Source organism: Somniosus microcephalus, chromosome 28 (assembly GCF_052327205.1).
Source record: "Somniosus microcephalus isolate GS21.2 chromosome 28, FLI_Smic_1.0, whole genome shotgun sequence".
Lineage (NCBI taxonomy): Eukaryota > Metazoa > Chordata > Chondrichthyes > Squaliformes > Somniosidae > Somniosus > Somniosus microcephalus.
The window spans coordinates 13,067,436-13,087,634 of record NC_141014.1 but is presented as its reverse complement, the minus strand read 5'-3'; the positions used below and the strand labels follow the sequence as shown (position 1 = coordinate 13,087,634).

The window sequence follows — 20,199 nt, the reverse complement described above, 5'->3', positions numbered from 1 at the left end:
CAATTACCCCATCTTCCACCACACAGCCGAGGATACAGAGACGGGCTGTGTTGAAGACACATTTGTCTTCGTTGTAGGTTAGATTCAGCTTTAGGGTAGTTTCTAAAAATCTCGCAAGATTTCGATCGTGGTCTTGCTGGTTGTGCCCGCAGATAGTGACATTGTCCAGATAGGGGTAGGTAGCTTGTAGTTTATTCTCGTCAACCATGCGGTCCATCTCACGTTGGAAGACCGAGACCCCATTTGTTACCCCGAAGGGCACTCTGAGAAAATGGTAGAGGCGCCCGTTCGCCTTGAAGGCGGTGTATGGGCTGTCCTCCGTTCTAATGGGGAGCTGGTGATACGCGGATTTGAGGTCGATAGTCGAGAAGACTCGGTATTGCGCAATCTGGTTGACCACTTCTGATATGCGGGGTAAAGGGTAGGCGTCCAGCTGGGTATAAATATTAACAGTCTGGCTGTAGTCAATTACCATCCGTTTCTTTTCGCTATTTTTAACTATGACTACTTGGGCACGCCACGGGCTGGTACTGCATTCAATAATGCCTTCCCGCAGGAGTCTGTCCACTTCCGCCTTGATAAAGTGTCTGTCTTCCAGACTGTACCGTCTACTTTTGGTCGCTATGGGCCTACAGTTCGGAGCGAGATTAGCGAATAAAGAGGGCGGGCTGATTTTTAAGATTGATAGGCCACAGACTGTGAGTGGCGGCTGGGACCCGCCATATGCTAGCGTGACACTTTCATGGTGGCACTGGAAGTCCAGGCCCAAGATTACATTAACACAGAGTTCTGGCATCACGAGGAGTTTAAAACCCTTGTAGTCCGTGCCTTTTACAGTCAGTGTTACCACACAGTAGCCCAAAATGTCCGAAGTGTGGGGCTTAGCAGCCACAGCAATTCTGCTCCGTGTAGGGGTTACCGTTAATGAGTGCCACTGTACCAGGCTAGGGTGGATAAAACTCTCGGTACTCCCACAGTCAATTAAACATTTCCTTAAATTCCCGTTTACCTGTATGTCCATCATGGATTTTGTCAACGGGTGTGGCCTGGATTGATCCACCGTGATGGAAGCCACTGTTGGGCCCTGGGCGGCCGTTGAGTCGGGAAACGATGGCGGATCCCAAGATGGCGGCCCACATGGCACGCACGAGGCGGTGACGGAGTTGGAAATCGGATTCCCCCTGCAGGCTTTGCTAAAATGCCCCTTTTTCTTACATTTGAAGCATGTAGCGTCCTTCGCTGGGCATCGTTGTCTGGGGTGCTTGGCCTGGCCGCAGAAGTAGCATGGTGATTATCTTAGTGATTAAAATTGATGGGCCTTCAATAACCACAAAACAAGAAGTTATAGACTTAAACAAGTTGGCTTTTAATCACTAAGATCAGAGCTAACATCTCAACACGCCGACTGGTTCACAGGAATGAGTCATACAGATCCTGGGATGTTTATGTAAGAGAAGTCAGGGGCGGAGCCAAGAGCCAAGACCTGGAACCTCCCAGATTAGTCGGGAAAGAGGAAGTGAAACTATACACAGTGGGGGAGGGTAATATACATGAGTGCAAAACGAATACAGGATCAAGACAAACAGATTTCATTACAATGCTATTCCCATTTCTAATTCCTTGCTGTACCTGCATGCTAACTGTCTGTGTTTCCTGTACGAGGACACCTAAATCTCTCTGAACACCAACATTTAATAGTTTCTTACCATTTAAAAAATATTCTGCTTTTCTATACTTCCTAACAAAGTGAATAACCTCACCTTTCCTCACATTATTCTCTATCTCCCACCTTATTGCCCACTCACTTAATCTGTCTAGATCCCTTTGCAGGCTCTTTGTGTCCTCCTCACAGCTTACTTTTCCACCTAGCTTTGTATCGTCAGCAAATCTGGATAGATTGTCCTCGGCCCCTTCATCTAAGTCATTAATATAGATTGTAAATAGCTGAGGCCCAAGCACCCCACTAGTTACAGCCTGCCAACCAGAAAATGAACCGTTTATCCCTACCCGCAGTTTTCTGTCTGTTAGCCACTCCTCTATCCATGCAAATATATTACCCCAACCCCAGGATACCTTATCTTGCGTAGCGTTGTGGTTGTTGGAGGTCAATCACCTCAGCCCCAGGACATCGCTGCAGGAGTTCCTCAGGGCAGCGGCTCACCACCACCTTCTCAAGGGCAATTAGGGATGGGCAATAAATGCTGGCCTTGCCAGCGACGCCCACATCCCAGGAACAAATAAAAATGAAACCTTTTACGTGGCACCTTATTGAATGCCTTTTGGAAATCCAAATATACAACATCCACTGGTTCCCATTTATCTACCCTGCTAGTTACATCCTCAAAATACTCCAATAAATTTGTTAAACACAATTTCCCTTTCACAAAAACCGAATGATATGATTTTCTAAGTGCATTGTTACCACTTCCTCAATAATGGATTCCAACATTTTCCCGATGACTGATGTCAGGCTAACTGGCCTGTCTTCTCTCTCCCTCCTTATTGTGGATGATTGCATTGACCTTACGGCCTTGATGGAATCTTGGCTACAGGTGATAATACAATCCTCCTTAATGCATCCTCCCCGCCTGGCAGCACCTTCCACCACTTGCCCCGCCTAAACCGTCATTGTGTCAATCATTAAAAACACATCACCCCAGATGGGACTCAAACCCACAATCCCTGGCTTAGGAGGCCAGTGCCTTATCCATTAGGCCACTGGGGCTGAATACGCAATGTAACCCGCCTGAGGACAATTGGCCGCTCCGAAATGTGACATCTGCCTCACATTTTCAGAGTCTTTGAAGGTTCAGCAGAGATGGGAGCTATTTTCACCCATCATATCTGTCACTGCTCGCGCCATACCAGAGCCCTCCACAACAACAACTTGCATTTATATAGCGCCGTTAACATAGTAAAATATCCCAAGGTGCTTCACAGGAGCGATTATCAAACAGAATTTGACACCGAGCCACATAAGGAGATATTAGGACAGGTGTCCTGAACCTTGGTCAAAGAGGTAGGTTTGGAGGAACATTTAAAGGAGGAGAGAGAGGCAGCGAGGTGGAGATGTTTAGGGAGATACCGTGCCCACTGTCCATTCCCCGACCCTGCCCGCTCTTTGTTTTCATCAGTGAGCCCTGGAACTTTGCTCAAATTTGATTCACAATTCCTGGCCTTCTCTGCCATCAATACTACACTGCTCCACACTGTAAGACTCAGCTGCTGTGACTCTGATCTTCTATTCAGTTGCTGCAGTTTGAAGGTAACTTTGTCCAGTTTACAGCCCATCCCCCATCACTGCTGTTACCTGCTGAGTCTGTGACTGTCCCACTGGTTTATTTTGCTGCTGTCTGGGTTCTGACCAGAAATTCCCTCTCCTGGGCCGACGTCCATTTCTTGGCTGTTTCCAGATCTTATGGTGGCTGTAGTGTATGTAACGTTCCACCTTTAAGAGAACTATTTTAAGGGATGCACTACTTTATCTTGGCTACTGTATACTGTAATACCGGTGGTGACCACACCGGTATACAAGTGCTGTGTAAGGATTTATTGGGCAGATTCGCCCTGACCTTCGAATAGTAAAGTCCTGTTAAAGTTACTCTTGTAGTCTGTGTATTAATTCGCCATATAACACACAGACTTTACAGTGGCCTCCAACCTCACCAGTGCTTTCTGCCCCACGGCAATTCTGCAGCATTTCCACAGACATACCTCCAGCTCTCCCGTTAGAATGCCCAACAACTTCCGAACACTGCCCTGACCAACTGCGAATTTATTCTGGATGGTTGCATTGACATTCTGGGCCTTGACGGCTATACCGTAGTGCCAATCTTTAAAAACACATCACCCCAGATGGGATTCGAACCCACAATCCCTGGCTTAGGAGGCCAGTGCCTTATCCATTAGGCCACTGGGGCTGTACAGCAAATGCTGAAAATCATGAGTCTTAAGGGTCAGTTTGTGACCGCCAAATCATTATTTACAGGGCAAATTATTCTCACTGCAGACTGAAAATCTTTGATTAGGATTTAAAATGCACATTGTTGGGAGGCTAATGAATCGATTCACCCCATTCTCCCCATGTGGCCCGAACACTATGGTAGGTAATCAATCAAACCCAAACTGCACAGCCAGAGTAAAGTTTGTACAGGACACAATTTCAAAATTTGCAGATGACACAAAACTTGGAAGTGCAGTGAACAGTGAGGAGGATAGCGATAGACTTCAAGAGGACATAGACAGGCTGGTGGAATGGGCGGACATGTGGCAGATGAAATTTAACGCAGAAAAGAGCGAACTGATACATTTTGTTCGAAGGAATGAGGAGAGTAAATATAAACTAAAGGTTACAATTCTAAAGGGGGTGGATGAACAGAGAGACCTGGGGGTATATGTGCACAAATCATTGAAGGTGGCAGGGCAGGTTGAGAAAGCAGTTAAAAAAGCTTACGGGATCCTGGGCTTCATGAATAGAGTCGTAGAGTCATAGAGTCATAACGGCAGAGATGGAGGCCATTCGGCCCATCGAGTCAATGCCAGCTCTCTTTAGAGCAATCCAGTCAGTCCCATTCCTCCGCTCTATTCCCATAGCCCTGCAAGTTTATTTCCCTCAAGTACCTATAGCACCGTTAACATAGTAAAATATCCCAAGGTGCTTCACAGGAGCGATTATCAAACAGAATTTGACACCGAGCCACATAAGGAGATATTAGGACAGGTGTCCTAAACCTTGGTCAAAAGGGGTAGGTTTTAAGGAACATTTAAAGGAGGAGAGAGAGGTAGCGAGGCGGAGATGTTTCGGGAGATACCGTGCCCACTGTCCATTCCCAGACCCTGCCCACTCTTTGTTTTCATCAGTGAGCTCTGGAACTTTGCTCAAATTTGATTCACAATTCACGGCCTTCTCCACCATCAATACTCCACTGGAATACACTGTAAGACTCAGCTGCTGTGACTCTGATCTTCTATTCAGTTGCTGCAGTTTGAAGGTAACTTTGTTCAGTTTACAGCCCATCCCCCATCGTTGCTGTTACCTGCTGAGTCTGTGACTGTCCCACTGGTTTATTTTGCTGCTGTCTGGGTCCTGGCCAGAAATTCACTCTCCTGGGCCGACGTCCATTTCTCCACTGTTTCTGGGTCTTATGGTGGCCTCCAACTTCACCAGTGCTTTCTTGCCCCACGGCAATTCTCCACATTTCCACAGTAATAGCTGCAGCGTAACTCTGGGTTGCTCTGCCCTCCCAAATCCTCACTCACTTTAGAACGCCCATCAACTTGCAAACTAGGCTCTTTACATCTACGAGCTTATTCTGGACGATTACACTGATATTATGATATTGACCGAAACTTGGCTGACAGGTGCCGATAAAATCCCCCCCGGCTGCACCTTTCGCCCCTGGCAATCTTTAACAACACATCACCCCAGATGGGATTCAAACACACAATCCCTGATTTAGGAAGCCAGTGCCTTATCCATTAGGCCACTGGGGCTACAATTAACTTGCTGAAAATCATGAGACGTAAGGGCCATTTTGTGACGTCCAAATCATTATTTAGAATCATAGAATCACAGAAATTTAAAGCAAAGAAGGAGGCCATTTTGGCCCATCGTGTCCGCGCCGGCCAACAAAGAGCTATCCAGCCTAATCCCACTTTCCAGCTCTTGGTCCGTAGCCCTGTAGGTTACGGCACTTCAAGTGTACATCCAAGTACTTTTTAAATGCGATGAGGGTTTCTGCTTCCACCACCCTTTCAGACAGTGAGTTCCAGACCCCACCACCCTCTGGGTGAAGAAATTTCCCCTGAAATCTCCTCTAATCCCCTCTACCAATTACTTTAAATCTATGACCCCTGGTTATTGACCTCTCTGCTAAGGGAATTAGACTCTGGTTCTTCACCTGCTGAACTCCTAATGGGTCGCAAGTTGCGTACCACGCTACCCTGCTGTGCAAAAGAAAAGCAGAGTAAAGAACTGAGACAGAGACTTCAACTGTTAAAGCTGAAACAGAAATCACACTATGAAAAGTCATTCAAAACTCTGAAACCATTGACAAGGGATGATGTTGTCAGGATTGAGGATCCAGATGCATGGAACAGGAAAGCTACAGTTCTTGAGGAAGTAGGGCCAAGGTCATACACTGTTAGAACTGAGGAAGGACAGATTCTCAGGAGGAACCACCGTTCCCTCCTAAAAACACAAGAGACTATCGAAGAGCAAATCGATGACAATGCCACAACTGAATCTTGTCACTCACCACCAGAACAATCAAACACAAATACACATACAGGCTCTCATGAAAACACATCAGACTTACGTGTGCTGAGAAGATCCACACGTGAAGTAAAAAAGCCTGGTAGACTTAATCTTTGAGTACAAAGAAAACTACATTGAAAATGCATTGACTGTTGAAGATGTTTATGTTGTTATTGATTGATACTGATTTTGTTTAACCTCAAAGAAAGGGGGATGTAATGATCAGTAACCTGTCATTCTGGAATGGTACACTAGGTGGTGCTGTATGTATATAAGAGTGGGCTACCCACGATGCACTTGGCTACCCACAAGGCAGCAGTCAAGACGGAGGCCTCTACAGATACTGTGCCTAGTCCACATGTGCTCAATAAAGTGTCCAACAAAAGCTAGCTGTTCTTAATAACAACGACTAGTTATTAATGAACATAACATATAGCACCTTTAACCTAGTAAAATATCCCAATGTGCTTCACAGGAGCCATTATCAAACAAAATTTGACACCGAGCCACATAAGGAGAGATTAGGTCAGGTGCCCTAAACCTTAGTCAAAGAGGTAGGTTAGGAGGAACATTTAAAGGAGGAGAGAGAGGTAGCGAGGCGGAGATGTTTAGGGAGATACCATGCCCACTGTCCATTCCCCGACCCGGCCTGGTCTTTGCTTTCATCAGTGAGCCCTGGAACTTTGCTCAAATTTGATTCCCAATTCCTGGCCTTCTCTGCCATCAATACTACACTGCTCCACTGGACTACTCAAATCTTCTATTCACTTGCTTAAGTTTGACGGTAACTTTGTCTAGTTTACAGCCCATCCCCCATCGCTGCTGTCATCTGCTGAGTCTGGGACTGCCCCACTGGTTTATTTTGCTGCTGTCTGGGTTCCTGGTCAGAAATTCACTCTCCTGGGCCGACGTCCATTTCTGGATCTTATGGTGGCCTCCAACTTCACCAGTGCTTTCTGCCACACAACGCTTCTCCACATTTCCACAGAAATACCTCCAGCATACCTCTCGGTTACTCTGCCCTCCCAAATCCCTTCAGAATGTCTATCAACTTGCGAACACTGCCCTGACCATCTACGAGTTTATTCTGGATGGCTGCATTGACATTCTGGGCCTTGACGGCTATATCATAGTGCCAATCTTTAAAAAAACATCACCCCAGATGGGACTCGAATCCACAATCCCTGACTTAGAAGGCCAGTGCCTTATCCATTAGGCCACTGGGGTTGCACAGAAAGCAATGAAAATCATGAGACTTAAGGGTCAGTTTGTGACCGCCAAATCATTATTTACAGAGCAAATTATTCTCACAGCACACAGAAAATCTTTGATTAGGATTTAAAATGCACATTGTTGGGTGGCTAATGAATCGATTCACCCCATTCTTCCCATGTGGCCCGAATACTACGGTAGGTATTCAATCAAACCCAAACTGCACAGCCAGAGTAAAGTTTGTACACAATTTCAAACTTAGCAGATGACACAAAACTTGGAAGTGCAGTGAACAGTGAGGAGGATAGTGATCGGCTTCAAGAGGACATGGACAGGCTGGTGGAATGAGCGGACACGTGACAAATGAAATTTAACGCAGAAAACTGATACATTTTGGTAGAAGGAATGAAGAGAGGAAATATAAACTAAAGGGTACAATCCTAAAGGGGGTGCATGAACAGACAGAACTAGGGGTGTATGTACACAACTCATTGAAGGAGGCAGGGCAGGTTGAGAAAGCAGTTAAAAAAGCTTACGGGATCCTGGGCTTCATGAATAGAGTTGTAGAGTCATAGAGTCATAACGGCACAGAGGGAGGCCATTCAGCCCATCCAGTCCGTGCCAGCTCTCTTTAGAGCAATCCAGTCAGTCCCATTCCCCCGCTTTATTCCCATAGCCCTGCAAGTTTATTTCCCTCAAGTGCCTATCCAGCCTCCCCTTGAAAACATTGAGTGTCTCCACTTCCACCACTTCCGTCGGCTGCGAGTTCCATGTCATCACCATTCACTGTGTAAAAAAGTTTTATCTCACATCCCCCCTGTATCTCTTGCCCAATTCCTTCAATCTGTGTCCCCTAGTCCTTGTGCCATCAACTAGTGGGAAGAGCCTTTCCCCGTCTAGCCTATCCAAACCCGTCATAATCTTGTACACCTCTATCAAATCACCCCTCAACCTCCTTTGCTTTAATGAAAATAAATCCAGCTTCTCCAACCTGTCCTTATAGCTAAGATCCCCCATCCACGGAACCATTCTGGTAAATCTCCTCTGCACCCTCTCAAGGGCCTTCACATCCTTCCTAAATTGTGGTGACCAGAACTGGATGCAATACCCCCGTTGTGGTCCAACCAGCGCTTTATAAAGGTTCAGCATAACTTCTCTACTTTTGTACTCAAAACCTAAAGCCTCTATTTATGAAGCCCAAGATCCCATATGCTTTGTTAACCACTCTCTCAATATGTCCTGCCACCGAGGTATAGAGTAGAAAATCGTGGAAATTATGATGAACCTGTATAAAACACTGGTTCGACCCCAACTGGAGTATTGTGTCCAATTCTGGGCACCGCACTTTAGGAAGGATGTGAAGGCCTTCGAGAGAGTGCAGAAAAGATTTACGAGAATGATTCCAGGGATGAGGGACTTTAGTTACGTGGATAGACTGGAGAAGCTGGGGTTGTTCTCCATAGAGCAGAGAGGATTGAGAGAAGACTTGATAGAGGTATTCAAAATCATGAGGGGTCTGGACAGAGTAGATAGAGAGAAACTGTTCATATTGGCGGAAGGATCGAGAACCAGAGGACACAGATTTAAGATGATTGGCAAAAGAACCAAAGGCGACGTGTGGTATAACTTGTTCACTCAGCGAGTGGTTAAGATCTGGAATGCACTGCCTGGAAGGCTGGTGGAGGCAGACTCAATCACGGCTTTCAAAGGGGAATTGGATAAGTACCTGCAGGAAAAACATTTGCATGGTTACGGGGAAGGGGCAGAGACAGTGGGACTAGCTGAAGTGGTATTGCAGAGAGCCGGCACGGGCTCGATGGGCCGAATGGCCTCCTTCTGTGCTGTAACCATTCTATGATAAGCATTTGGTCACCTGTCCTAGTATTTCCTTATGTGGCTCGGTGTCAAATTCTGTTTGATAATCGCTCCTGTGAGCCCCTTGGGATGTTTTACTACTTTACAGACACTATATAAATGCAAGTTGTTGCTGCAGATGGCTCTGGCATGGCACGTGAGCAGCGGCGGATATGATGGGTGAAAATAGCTTTCCTCAGTGCTTAACTTTCCAAGATTTGGGAAATGTAAGGAATTTCAGAGCGGTCAATTGTCCTCAGGTGGGGATAAGGCACTGACCTCCGAAGTAAGGAATTGTGTGTTTGAATCTCATCTGGGGTGATGTGTTTTTAATGATTGACACTATGGCGAATTAGACGGGGCAAGTGGTGGAAAGTACAGCCAGGCGGGGAGGCTGCATTAATCGTAACTTGTGAGCCAAGTTTCCGTCAAGGCCGTGATGTCAATGCAATCATCCGCAATAAGTTCAAGGCTGGTAAGGGCCTTGTGGACAAGTGTATTGACAATTCGAGGAAGTGGGAGGAGGGATTTGGGATGGCTGAGTAACCGAGAGGTTTGCTGGAGGTATTTCCGTGGAAGTTTCCAGGGCTGACTGATGTAAACAAAGCGGTGGATGGTCAGTGGGCCCAGGTAACTTTAAACTTGTAGCTTGGGCTAGAATGCAACTACACAGGATCATACCTATCAGCCAAGGTCCCAGACTCCTCCATCACCATCCCTGGGTATATCCCATCCCACAAGCAGGACAGACCCACCAGAGGGGGCGGCCCAGTGCGACACAGACAGGAGGGAGTGGCCCAGGGAGTCCTCAACGCTGACTCCTGACCCCATGAACTCTCATGCCATCAGGTGGACTTCAATGTCCATCACCATAAGAACATAAGAAGTAGGAGCAGGAGTCGCCCATACAGCCCTTCGAGCCTGCTCCGCCATTCAATAAGATCATGACTGATCTTCGACCTCAACTCCACTTTCCCGCCCGACCCCATATCCCTTGTTCCCCCTAGAGTCCAAATATCTATCGATCTCAGCCTTGAATATACTCCACGACTCAGCATCCTTCGGGGTGGAGAATTCCAAACATTCACAACCCTCTGAGTGAAGAAATTCCTCCTCATCTCAGTCTTAAATGGCCGACTCCTTATCCTGGGATTGTGACCCCTGGTTCTAGACTCTCCATTCAGGGGAAACAACCTCTCAGCATCTACCCTGTCAATCCCCCTCAGAATCTTATATGTTTCAATGAGATCACCTCTCATTCTTCTAAACTCCAGGGAGTATCGGCCCATTCTACACAATCTCTCCTCATAGGACAGTCCTCTCATCCCAGGAATCAATCTCGTGAACCTTCGTTGCACCGCCTCTAAGGCATGTATGTCCTTTCTCTGATAAGGAGACAAAAACTGTGCGCAGTACTCCAGGTGTGGTCTCACCAAAGTCCTGTACAATTGTAGTAAGACTTCCTTACTCTTGTGCTCCAACACCCTTGCAATAAAGGCCAACTTGCCATTTGCCTTCCTAATTGCTTGCTGTACCTGCATGCTAACTCTGTGTTTCCTGTACGAGGACACCTAAATCTCTCTGAACACCAACATTTAATAGTTTCTCACCATTTAAAAAATATTCTGTTTTTCTATTCTTCCTACCAAAGTGAATAACCTCACCTTTCCTCACATTATTCTCTATTTCCCACCTTATTGCCCACTCACTTAATCTGTCTAGATCCCTTTGCAGGCTCTTTGTGTCCTCCTCACACCTTACTTTTCCACCAAGCTTTGTATCGTCAGCAAATCTGGATACATTGTCCTCGGTCCCTTCATCTAAGTCATTAATATAGATTGTAAATAGCTGAGGCCCAAGCACCCCACTAGTTACAGCCTGCCAACCGGAAAATGACCCGTTAATCCCTACCCGCTGTTTTCTGTCTGTTAGCCACTCCTCTATCCATGCTAATATATTACCCCAACCCCAGGATACCTTATCTTGCGTAGCGTTGTGGTTGTTGGAGGTCAATCACCTCAGCCCCAGGACATCGCTGCAGGAGTTCCTCAGGGCAGCGGCTCACCACCACCTTCTCAAGGGCAATTAGGGATCGGCAATAAATGCTGGCCTTGCCAACGACGCCCACATCACAGGAACAAATAAAAATAAAACCTTTTCCGTGGCACCTTATTGAATGCCTTTTGGTAATCCAAATATACAACATCCACTGGTTCCCATTTATCTGCCATGCTGGTTACATCCTCAAAATACTGCAATAAATTTGTTAAACACAATTTCCCTTTCACAAAAACCTAATCATATGATTTTCTAAGTGCATTGTTACCACTTCCTCAATAATGGATTCCAACATTTGCCCAATGACTGATGTCAGGGTAACTGGCCTGTCTTCTCTCTCCCTCCTTATTGTGGATGATTGCATTGACCTTACGGCCTTGATGGAATTTTGGCTACAGGTGATAATACAATCCTCCTTAATGCAGCCTCCCCGCCTGGCAGCACCTTCCACCACTTGCCCCGTCTAAACCGTCATTGTGTCAATCATTAAAAACACATCACCCCAGATGGGACTCGAACCCACAATCTCTAGCTTCAAAGGCCAGTGCCTTATCCATTAGGCCACTGGGGCTGAATACACAATGTAACCCGCCTGAGGGCAATTGACCACTCCGAAATGTGACATCTGCCTCAGTTTCAGCGTCGTCGAAAGTTCAGCAGAGATGGGAGCTATTTTCACCCATCATATCTGTCACTGCTCGCGCCATACCAGAGCCACCTACAACAACAACTTGTATTTATATAGTGCCTTTAACATAGTAAAATATTCCAAGGTGCTTCACAGGTGCGATTATCAAACATAATTTGACACCGAGCCACATAAGGAGATATTAGGACAGGTGCCCTAAACCTTGGTCAAAGAGGTAGGTTTTGAGGAACATTTAAAGGAGGAGAGAGGCAGCGAGGCAGAGATGTTTAGGGAGATACCGTGCCCACTGTCCATTCCCCGACACTCCCCGCTCTTTGTTTTCATCAGTGAGCCCTGGAACTTTGCTCAAATTTGATTCCCAATTCCTGGCCTTCTCTGCCATCAATACTACACTACTCCACTGGGCTCCACTGGAATACACTGTAAGACTCAGCTGCTGTGACTCTGACCTTCTATTCAGTTGCTGCAGTTTGAAGGTAACTTTGTCCAGTTTACAGCCCATCCCCCATCGCTGCTGTTTCCTGCTGAGTCTGTGACTGTCCCACTGGTTTATTTTGCTGCTGTCTGGGTCCTGGCCAGAAATTCACTCTCCTGGGCCGACGTCCATTTCTCCACCGTTTCCGCATCTTATGGTGGCCTCCAACTTCACCATCGCTTTCTGCCCCACAACAATTCTCCAACATTTCCACGGAAATACATCCAGCGTACCTCTCAGTTACTCTGGATTGTGGTTGTTGGAGGTCAATCACCTCAGCCCCAGGACATTGCTGCAGGCGTTCCTCAGGGCAGTGTCCTAGGTCCAACCATCTGCAGCTGCTTCATCAATGACCTTCCCTCCATCATAAGGTCAGAAGTGTGGATGTTCGCTGATGATTGCACAGTGTTCAGTTCCATTCACAACTCCTCAGATAATGAGGCAGTCCATGTCCGCATACAGCAAGACCTGGATGACAGTCAGGCTTGGGCTGATAAGTGGCAAGTAACATTGGCACCACACAAGTACCAGGCAGTGACTATCATAGAATCATAGAATGCTTACAGCACAAAAGAAGGCCATTCGGCCCGTGCCGGCTCTCAGCTAGTCCCACTCCCCTGCCCTTTCCCTGTAGCCCTACAGTTTTCTTTCCTTGAGATACTTATCCAACTCCCTGTTGAAAGTTAAGATTGAGTCTGCCTCCACCACCCTTTCAGGCAGCGCATTCCAGATCTTAACCATTCGCTGCGTAAAAAAGTTTTTTCCACTGATGGGTGAGACTAGAACTAGGGGGCATAATCTTAGAATAAGGGGCTGCCCTTTCAAAACTGAGATGAGGAGAAACTTCTTTACTCAGAGGGTAGTAAATCTATGGAATTTGCTACCCCAGAGAGCTGTGGAAGCTGCAACATTAAATACATTTAAAATGGAGATAGACATTTTCCTAGCAGATAAGGGAATTAGGGGTTACGGGGAGAGGGCAGGGAAGTGGATGTGAGTCTAGATTCAGATCAGCCATGATCCTATTGAATGGCCGAGCAGGCCCGAGGGGCCGTATGGCCTACTCCTGCTCCTATTTCTTATGTTCTTATGTCGCCTTTGGTTCTTTTGCCAATCACCTTAAATCTGTGCCCTCTGATTCTCGAATATCTCCAACTTACCAGAGTCTAACCACCACCCCTTGATATTCAACAGCATCACCATCGCCGAATTCTGCGGTGAGTGTCTCACCTCCTGACTCCCCAAAGCCTTTCCACCATCTACAAGGCACAAGTGTGATGGAATACTCTGCACTGGCCTGGATGAGTACAGCTCCAACAACACTCAAGAAGATTGACACCACCCAGGACAAAGCAGCCCGCTTGATTGGCACCCCATCCACCATCTTGAACATTCACTCCCTCCACCACCGGCACACCATGTGCCATCTACAAGATGCATAGCAATAACTTGCCAAGGCTTCTTCGGCAGCATCTCCCAAAACCAGGACTGATGTCAGGCTAACTGGCCTGTCTTCTCTCTCCCTCCTTATTGTGGATGATTACATTGAGGATGATTAGATTGACCTTATGGCTGTAATGGATTCTTGGCTGACAGGTGATAATACAATCCTCCTTAATGCAGCCTCCCCACCTGGCGGCACCTTCTACCACTCGCCCCACCTAAACCACCGTTTTATCAATCAATAGAAAACACATCACCGCAGATAGGGATCGAACCCACAATCCCTGGCTTAAGAGGCCAGTGCCTTATCCATTAGCCCACTGGGGCTGAATACACAATGTAACCCGCCTGAGGACAATTGACCACTCCAAAATGTGACATCTCCCTCACAGTTTCAGAGTCTTTGAAAGTTAAGCACAGATAGGAGCTATTTTCACCCATCATATCTGTCACTGCTCGCGCCATACCAGAGCCCTCTACAATGAAAACTTGCATTTATATAGTGTAATGATCAGTAACCTGTCATTCTGGAATGGTACACTAGGTGGTGCTGTATGTAAATAAGAGTGGGCTACCCACGATGCACTAGGCTACCCACAAGTCAGCAGTCAAGATGGAGGCCTCTACAGATACTGTGCCTAGTCCACATGTGCTCAATAAAGCGTCTAGCAAAAGCTAGCTGTTCTTAATAAAAATGACTAGTTATTAATGAACATAACATGGTACCAGGATTGGTAAGATCTGCTGAATATTGTGCAACGCGACATGGAGAATTTGAAGCCACCAGAGCGTTTGAAACTCACAGGAAATATCGACTACAATTGGCAGACTTTTAAACAACAATTTGAACTCTACATTGCTGCCATCGGATTCGGTACGAAGCCAGACGCAAGGAAAATAACGTTGCTGCTCATGGTTGCAGGTCCACAGACGATAGAGATACTTAATACATTTGTATTTAATCCAGAGGAGAACAGAGGAAAATTAGACGATGTGCTAAAGAAGTTTGATACACATTGTTCTCCCAAAAAGAATGAAACCTATGAGAGGTACATCTTCTGTTCTCAGACACAGCAGCAAAATGAGACTTTTGATAGCTTTATAACTGATCTGAAACTGAAAGCACAGACATGTAATTTCTCTGAGCTGAAAGCATCCATGATTCGTGACCAGATTGTGTTTGGTATTCATGATAAAAAAAGTCAGGGAACGTCTGTTGAGAGAAACCGAACTAACATTGGAAATTGCTGTGAAAATATGCCAAGCCAGCGAGCTAGCTCGAAAGCACGCGAAGACTTTCAGTGAAATCAATAATGATGCGATTGTAATGAGTGATAATGCTGCTGTCGGTGCTGTGTCCTACAAGGGGAAGAAACGTGGGCAGAACAGAAATGAAAAGCAATCAGAGGATGAAATTTTTAATTGTAAACGCTGTGGTTACAAACACCAGTTAAGAAAATGCCCAGCATTTGGAAAAATGTGCACAAAGTGTAATGGAAAGAATCACTTTGCCAAACAATGCTTTTCAAAACTAAAAACAAAGAAAGGGCAACGAGTTAATGTGATTGAGGACACTGATTTAAGTGAGACATTTTTTGTATGAATGGTGTCATGTGACAATGTCAAAAATGATACAGAAAATGTGCAGCCCTCAGATATGGACAATGCTGAACATAAAATTAATGCAGTAAAAGAGGACAAATGGATGATCCCACTGCAGATAAATGGAGCATTAGTTACATTGAAACTGGACACTGGGGCAAAAGCAAATTTAATCAGTATGAGTGACATTAAAAACATGAAAGAAAAGCCCAAAATACAGGAAAAAGTCAGTACTACTGAAGAGCTATAATGGACAGAAAATAGATAGCTTAGGTGTATGCAGACATAAAGTGACAGTCAAAGACAAAGTGCATCATCTCATGTTTTCTGTTGTGGATGAAGGACTTCATTCACTAATGGCTGACAAAGCTTGTGAGGACTTAGAACTGGTCAAGAGAGTATACCGTATAAACTGTGCCATAAGCAGACCAGATGACTCAGTGGATTCTGTAGTAAATAATTTCCAGGATGTGTTCAAAGGATTTGGAGTTCTCCCAATCACTTACAAGATCCAGCTAAAGGAGGATGCTCAGCCAGTGGTACATGCTCCACGAAGAGTTCCAGCACCCCTGCGTGACCGGCTCAAGAATGAACTGGACAGAATGACCACACTAGGAGTCATCAGGAAAGTTGAAGAGCCAACAGACTGGGTTAACTCCATGGTATGTGTAAAGAAAAAGAACAATGATCTAAGAATATGCATGGATCCAAAGGACTTAAATGCAAACATAAAACGTGAACACTACCAGATTCCCAAGCGAGAAGAAATCACCAGTGAAATGTCAGGTGCCAGATACTTTACAAAGCTCGATGCATGGTTTTGGCAACTAAAACTGGATGAAGAGAGCACCAAATACTGTACCTTCAACACACCATTTGGCAGGTATTGCTTCCTCAGAATGCCTTTCGGGATAATATCTGCATCTGAAATCTTTCATAGAGCGATGGAACACATAATTGAAGGTCTGGAAGGAGTTCAGGTCTATGTTGATGATATCATCATCTGGGGCTCCACACTGAAAGAACACAATGAGAGACTGACGAAAGTGCTACAGAGCATACGCCAGAATGGACTGAAGCTCAACAACGCCAAGTGTCAGTTTGGCATCCAGGAAGTCACTTTCCTAGGAGATAATCTATCTGGTAAAGGAATAGAGCCAGATATGGAAAAAGTAAACGCCATACTCAAAATGCCCCGACCCACTGACGAAGAAGGAATGCTACGCATCATGGGGATGATAAACTTCATTGGAAAGTTCATTCCTAACTTGTCAGCCAAGACAGTCTGTCTGCGAGACCTGCTACGTAAAACAAATGAGTTCGCATGGACAGAAAGACATGAACAAGAGTGGATAAACCTCAAAACAGTGCTGACAACCACACCTGTACTCACCTTCTTTGACCCAACAAAAAGAATCAAAGTGTCAACGGATGCATCAACAGATGGCCTGGGTGCGGTCTTGCTACAAGCAGAGGGTGAACATTGGAAGCCTGTTGCCTATGCCTCCAGGTCTATGACTGATACTGAGTGTCGATACGCCCAGGTTGAAAAGGAATGTCTAGGCTTGGTAGTTGGACTAGAAAAGTTTCATGGCTACATATATGGACTTCCCACCTTCACAGTTGAGACAGACCACAGCCCACTGGTTGCCATCATAAAAAAGAACCTGAATGAGATGTCTCCAAGGATTCAACGACTCATGATGAAGCTGCAAAGATATGACTTTGAACTGATCTACACACCAGGCAAATACATAGTGTTAGCAGATGCACTATCCCGAGCACCCACAATGAGTCATGTGAGCTCTACTGAAGAAGAAGTGGATGTTCATGTGAGTATGGTCACTGCTGCGCTGCCCGTGTCAGACACAAAATCAAAGCAAATAGCAGAAGAAACAGTAAAAGATACAGTATTACAAACAGTAACAGAGAACATTCATCATGGTTGGCCAAAAGGTTCCTGTCCAAAATATTTTCACATAAGGTCAGAATTGAGTGTCGCAAGTGGACTATTACTAAAACAGAACAGAATAGTCATTCCACAGGCTCTACGTCAAGACATGCTCAAAAGGATTCATGAGGGACACCTCGGAATTGAAAAATGCAAAAGGAGAGCAAGAGACACTGTTTATTGGCCTGGCATAAATAAGGACATTCAGAACATGATAGGCAAATGTGAGACATGTCAGAAACACCAAAACAAACAAGCAAAGGAACCAATGATAGTAGCTGACATACCAACAGCACCATGGCAAAAGGTTGGTATGGACCTTTCTCATTTAAATGGTAAAGACTATCTAATAGTGATTGACTACTATTCTAACTATCCTGAGATGGCGCTGCTCTCAAGCACCACAGCAAGCAGTGTCATAATGCATGTGAAATCCATCTTCGCCAGACATGGAATTCCCAGGATTGCCGTTAGTGACAATGGTCCGTGCTTCAACTGTAAGGAGTGGCAACAGTTTGCAGCACATTATGACTTTCAACACGTCACATCCAGTCCTTTGTATGCTCAGTCGAATGGTAAGGCAGAGAAAGGTATTTAAGTTCTCAAGCAGCTACTGAAGAAAGCGACAGAAAGCAAGTCTGATCCTTATCTCGCCCTGCTGAGCTACCGAGCCTCACCTTTAGACTCTGGTTCTTCACCTGCTGAACTCCTAATGGGTCACAAGTTGCGTACCACGCTACCCTGCTGTGCAAAAGAAAAGCAGAGTAAGGAACTGAGACAGAGACTTCAACTGTTAAAGCTGAAGCAGAAATCACACTATGAAAAGTCATTCAAAACTCTGAAACCATTGACAAGGGATGATGTTGTCAGGATTGAGGATCCAGATGCATGGAACAGGGAAGCTACAGTTCTTGAGGAAGTAGGACCAAGGTCATACACTGTTAGAACTGAGGAAGGACAGATTCTCAGGAGGAACCGCCGTTCCCTCCTAAAAACACAAGAGGCTATCGAAGAGCAAATCGATGACAATGCCACAACGGAATCTTGTCACTCACCACCAGAACAATCAAACATAAATACACATACAGGCTCTCATGAAAACACATCAGACTTACCTGTGCTGAGAAGATCCACACGTGAAGTAAAAAAGCCTGATGGACTTAATTTTTGAGTACAAAGAAAACTACATTGAAAATGCATTGACTGTTGAAGATGTTTATGTTGTTATTGATTGATATTGATTGATACTGATTTTGGTTAACCTCAAAGAAAGTGGGATGTAATGATCAGTGACCTGTCATTCTGGAATGGTACACTAGGTGGTGCTGTATGTATATAAGAGTGGGCTACCCATGATGCACTAGGCTACCCACAAGGCAGCAGTCAAGATGGAGGCCTCTACAGATACTGTGCCTAGTCCACATGTGCTCAATAAAGTGTCTAGCAAAAGCTAGCTGTTCTTAATAAAAAGGACTAGTTATTAATGAACATAACATATAGCACCTTTAACCTAGTAAAATATCCCAAGGTGCTTCACAGGAGCCATTATCAAACAAAATTTGACACCGAGCCACATAAGGAGAGATTAGGTCAGGTGCCCTAAACCTTGGTCAAAGAGGTAGGTTTGGAGGAACATTTAAAGGAGGAGAGAGATGTAGCGAGTTGGAGATGTTTAGGGAGATACCGTGCCCAGTGTCCATTCCCCGACCCGGCCTGGTCTTTGCTTTCATCAGTGAGCCCTGGAACTTTGCTCAAATTTGATTCCCAATTCCTGGCCTTCTCTGCCATCAATACTACACTGCTCCACTGGACTACTCAGATCTTCTATTCACTTGCTTGAGTTTGAAGGTAACTTTGTCTAGTTTACAGCCCATCCCCCATCGCTGCTGTCACCTGCTGAGTCTGTGACTGTCCCACTGGTTTATTTTGCGGCTGTCTGGGTTCCTGGTCAGAAATTCACTCTCCTGGGCCGACGTCCATTTCTGGATCTTATGGTGGCCTCCAACTTCACCAGTGCTTTCTGCCACACAACACTTCTCCACATTTCCACAGAAATACCTCCAGCATACCTCTCGGTTACTCTGCCCTCCCAAATCCCTTCAGAATGTCTATCAACTTGCGAACACTGCCCTGACCATCTACGAGTTTATTCTGGATGGCTGCATTGAAATTCTGGGCCTTGACGGCTATATCATCGTGCCAATCTTTAAAAAAACATCACCCCAGATGGGACTCGAACCCACAATCCCTGACTTAGAAGGCCAGTGCCTTATCCATTAGGCCACTGGGGTTACACAGAAAGTGATGAAAATCATGAGACTTAAGGGTCAGTTTGTGACCGCCAAATCATTATTTACAGGGCAAATTATTCTCACAGCACACAGAAAATTTTGATTAGGATTTAAAATGCACATTGTTGGGTGGCTAATGAATCGATTCACCCCATTCTCCCCATGTGGCCCGAATACTACGGTAGGTAATCAATCGAACCCAAACTGTACAGCCAGAGTAAAGTTTGTACAGGACACAATTTCAAACTTTGCAAATGACACAAAACTTGGAAGTGCAGTGAACAGTCAGGAGGATAGTGATAGACTTCAAGAGGACATAGACAGGCTGGTGGAATGGGCGGCCACGTGACAAATGAAATTTAACGCAGAAAACTGATACATTTTGGTAGAAGGAATGAAGAGAGGGAA

The 20,199-nt window shown here is 45.5% G+C and overlaps 4 non-coding genes across 4 annotated transcripts; all 4 read right to left on the bottom strand.

The window, feature by feature from the left end:
• Positions 1-2,652: 2,652 nt before the first annotated feature.
• On the bottom strand, positions 2,653-2,725 carry trnar-ccu (transfer RNA arginine (anticodon CCU)). The gene has a single exon. It is a non-coding gene; the product is annotated as a tRNA-Arg (tRNA).
• Positions 2,726-3,847: 1,122 nt separating this feature from the next.
• Positions 3,848-3,920, bottom strand: trnar-ccu (transfer RNA arginine (anticodon CCU)). Its single transcript has one exon. It is a non-coding gene; the product is annotated as a tRNA-Arg (tRNA).
• Positions 3,921-11,878: 7,958 nt separating this feature from the next.
• On the bottom strand, positions 11,879-11,951 carry trnaq-uug (transfer RNA glutamine (anticodon UUG)). Its single transcript has one exon. It is a non-coding gene; the product is annotated as a tRNA-Gln (tRNA).
• A 7,767-nt stretch (positions 11,952-19,718) lies between these two features.
• Positions 19,719-19,791, bottom strand: trnar-ucu (transfer RNA arginine (anticodon UCU)). Its single transcript has one exon. It is a non-coding gene; the product is annotated as a tRNA-Arg (tRNA).
• Positions 19,792-20,199: the final 408 nt, after the last annotated feature.